This window comes from Myotis brandtii, unplaced genomic scaffold, assembly GCF_000412655.1.
Source record: "Myotis brandtii unplaced genomic scaffold, ASM41265v1 scaffold570, whole genome shotgun sequence".
NCBI classification, from domain to species: domain Eukaryota; kingdom Metazoa; phylum Chordata; class Mammalia; order Chiroptera; family Vespertilionidae; genus Myotis; species Myotis brandtii.
In genome coordinates this window covers 1,394,381-1,398,855 of record NW_005370134.1, presented here as the reverse complement: position 1 = coordinate 1,398,855, position 4,475 = coordinate 1,394,381, and positions in this window count along the sequence as shown.

Here is a 4,475-nt window from a genome sequence, read left to right as displayed (position 1 = left end):
TCTCCTCTGTGTGTGTGAGCAAACCCAAATAATAGTGGCTGACTTCTTTGCTATAAAAAGCTCTCAAAAAATAGCTTTTGTTTATTCTTATTTGGATGGTCTTTGTTTACATGCACAAAAATGAGAAATAAACATGAACCACTAAGATTCCAAGATTACTCTCATTCAGCATATACGGTATTAGGAAATTCTGACTATCATAATAATACATGACAACAAAGGAGTTTATTCAAAGAAAACAGAAAACATTTGGCCATAAGAATTTGGCCATGAAAATTTAAGAGGTGATTTTCTGGCAGCATAATACTCGTAAATCAAGTAATGTCATAGTCTATGTCTGAGAGAAAAAAAGGTTCAAAAGATTTTGTAAGCCAACATATTGTAATGTTTTACCAGACACCTCAGTGTTACCTCTCTTCCATCTAAGCAGGTAACAAAGGCAAGAACATTTTTAGAGGCTGTTCTTTGTTTCAGTCCACTTGCCCACACCCACTCCCACTATACAAATAGTACTCAGCAAAACCTTGCAACTTGTAAGAAATGAAAATTCTCAACCCTGTCCTGGACCTACTATACAATCAGAAACTCTAGTAATACATGCATTAATAGGCCTACCTGGTGATATGGAAGCAGGCTAAAGTTTGGATATAGACTGTGATATTACTCGATTTATGAATACTATGTGGCCAATAAAATTACCTTAAACTTTTATGGCCAAATATTCTCTGTTTTCTTTAGGTAGTTTCCTTTGTAGCCATTTATGATTATAATTGTCAGCATTCCTGAATATCACTGAGTTATATATACTATCACTCAAACACCATTGTGCTTTGAAATAGCAATTGCTAACATTTTCATAGGAATGCTGCTGGTTCCTAAGAGAAAGAGGATAGTAGCATATTCTAATTTCCAGTGTTACCCTGATCTACAAAAGCTCATTTATACATTTCAAATTCAGAACACTGTAGTCAGTGCTTTTCACTGCAGTACTATTGACATTTGGGTGTAACATCTCTCTGTTGTATATGATTACCCTTGCAATGAGGGGACGTTAGGATGCTTGCTTCCCTGCACTAAATACCAGGGCAACTCTCCAGTCTATTCATTGTGCTATGCAAAAATATCTCCCAGATATTTTTTTTAACTTTATTTTTAGTGTTGACACTATTACAGAGCTCCCCATTTTCCTCCCCCTTGCCCATTTCCACCTAGCTTCCACCACCCTCCTCCCTCTGGCCATCAGCACACTGCCATCTGTGTTCATGGGTCATGCATACATGTTCTTAAACTAATTAATCTCTTCACCTTCTTCCTCCTTTGAAGGCATGTGCAGCGCCTCTTGAGAACTATTGTTCTTGGGTAGCTTCTGATTTTTTTTTTAATTTGTTGTAATGGATGGCATCTGGAAGCAGTTAAAATAAAATTATAGACTGCTCTATATTCTCCCTTCCTCCCTTACTAACTTTCTGCTACTAATCCAGATATCATCACTTGAGACTCAGTTCAGCAAGCTTATAACTAGCTCTTTCCAAGCTCTTTTCGAGTTTTTCTTTTCTCCAAGCAATCATGTGTATTGTATACTCCTGCTAGAGCACTAATAAACAGCACTTTTCTTAGGTAACCAGTTCTAACATACCACTACCAATTTTATCATATCAACCCTACTGTTTGAATTCCATGCAAAATTATGAACTGGACATTTTTATTCTTAACAAATTAAAATAAAGTGTTATTCAAAACAAGCCCTCCATTTCTCTCTTTCAGGTTACTTCCTGTGTAAATATTCTCTTGATTCTGGATCTGTGCTCATATGCTCATTACCAAGAGTGCTCTTTCCTCATCCTTCCCTGGCATTTAAATATTATGAATCTTTATTTATTTATTTATCTCCATACACTTCTACCCGCCCCACCCCCACCCCCCAAAAAAATAATAAAGTTTAGATAGCTTCCAGTTGGTGAGCACACAAAGGTGCTTGGAGAGGGCATGGAAGCTCCATGCCCCTAGCCATATGCCTTGCTCCATCATGCATCTCTTCCATCTGGCTGTTCCTGAGTTATATTTTTTTACAGTAAACGGATCATCTAATGAGTAGAATGTTCTCTTTGTCCTGCTACCTGCTCTAGTAAATTAATTGAACCCAAAGAGGGGCATCTTTGTAACCTCTGATCAGGTACACAGGTGACAATCTGGACTTGCAGTTGATGTCTGAAGTGGGGTTGAGGGAACAGTCTTATAGGACTGAGCTCTAAAACTGTGAGATCTGATGCTATCTTCAGTGTCAGAATTGAAATGAATTGTAAGACATCTAACTGATGTCAAAGAATTGCTTGGTGTGGGAATCCCCCCGCCCACACATACATTGGAATTGGTGTTAGAATCAGACATACCTGTGTTTCAAAGGATGTTAATCAGGCCTGTGGGATCCCAGTAAAGGAAGCTGTAACACTGACTGGAGCGTGCGGAAGACTTCTCTCAGATGGTGGCATTTAAACTGAGCTTTAGCTGGGCCTTAGCAGATGTATAGGATTTGTACTGGCGGACAACTCCTACCAATACAATAGGAGTTAGAGGTTGGGATGAGAAAGAAAAATAAGTAAAGTTAGAATGAGAAGAAATGCAGAAAAGCAAGCCCAGGATTCTGTTCTCAAGGTGATTACCCTATCTAATAAAGAGGGAATATCCTAATTGACCCTCATGCCATCGAAAATATGGTGCACCCACAGCCAATAAGGAGGGAATATGCTAATGGGCAGCCATGCCCTCAAAGATGGCGGCACCCACAGCCACAAGATGGCAGCGCCCAGTCCCTTCAGCCCTGCTGGGGTGCCTGCCTCCAGAGTCCCCCAGTCCCCTCAGCCCCCGAGTCACCCAGGGCCGGCCCGAGGCACAGGTAACCAGGGCCAGCCGAGGCTTGCGCTACTGGCAGTGGCAGCAGCAGAGGTGTGATGGGGGTGTCGCCTTCCCCTGATCGCCAGGTCACCTCTCACCCCTGAGGTCTCCTGGACTATGAGCGGGAGCAGGCCAGGCTGAGGGACCCCCCTCCAGTGCATGAATTTTTATGCACCGGACCTCTAGTGATAGCATAAAAGCACTGGTTATCCACAAAGAGTGATAGAAAGAGTACTACATATTAAAAAGAGCATAAATAAAACTGTAAAAAGATATAAAAAATAGCAAAGATTTTGGAAAGATGGCTAAAGCAATGTGGCAACATTATGGGTGGGTACCTGGGAAAGCAGAAGATGACAATGTATATGTGGGTTTTTTTCCTCATCTACTTTACAGATTTTAAATCCTCATATTACCTTAACAGTGAATGTTTCATTCATAATTTTCTAATATTCTACATTTTATATAATTTAAGTTTTTATATTACAAGTTATGCTTACATAGGTTCTACCCAATAAAAAAAATTGGAAAAGTAAAAGTAATTTATTTTAGTGTCATGTTGTGGACAACCAGTGCCTTTATGCTATCCTAAGCACCCTGAGAACAGAATCCTGGGCTTGCTTTTCTGCATTTCTTCTCATTCTGAATTTACTTATTTTTTTTTCTCATTCCAACCTCTACTAAACTCCTATTTCCTACTTGAAGTTTTTCTTAACTAGGTGTACAAGGAAAATAATCAGATTAATGAAATATAAAAATTGCATTTGTGTGTTTTTTCTTTTTCATGATAACAATTCTTGATTTAAATCTCTTTTGTTATTACCCTGGGTCCACTAAAAAAAAACCAGAACCACTCACTATTTTAACATAAAAATTTTAATAAAGGAATTGGAGAAATAGCTATTGGTATACTAAAATGGCAAAAAGAGAAAAAAGAATACTTCTCTGGAGTAATACAGAGGTATTAATTACAGAGAGTATATATAATCTAACATATTCTATATATTAGATCACACCAAGCTGCCTTAAGAGACTTAGAAAATAGAGAAGACAAAATTTTGAAAGTGTCAAAACTTGTACTGGAAAGACTTGTCCAAGGTACTAAATTATACCATAAATGATGAAAGAAAAAATACTTTGCTGAAATGATGCTAATAGAAATAGGAACCAAGCATGCAGAAGCAAATCATTATGTCCTTCACCAGCTGTCTAATTTCCTTTAGTTCCACATATTTGTAAAATCTAGCAAAGGAGAAATGAACATTTGCAGCATCTCAGCCATAGTATCATAAGGTGGAGTATAGAATTGTGAACCTGAAACTGAAAAATACCTGAATAATCATTTCACTTTTCAACTGGTTGAATATCTCTTCCAGTTTTCAAATAAAAGAGAAATTTCAATCAGTAGGCAAATTAGCCATACACTGCATTGTATGGGATATGGAAGTCGAAGGCTTGTTCGAACACCTTTGCTGTCTGCAGTACCAAGATAAAAACATCTCCAATTCACACAGGAACACAAGGATTGGACAGTCGAGCATTGGAAAAAAGTCATGTGGTCCAATGAATCACGTTTCCAGTTG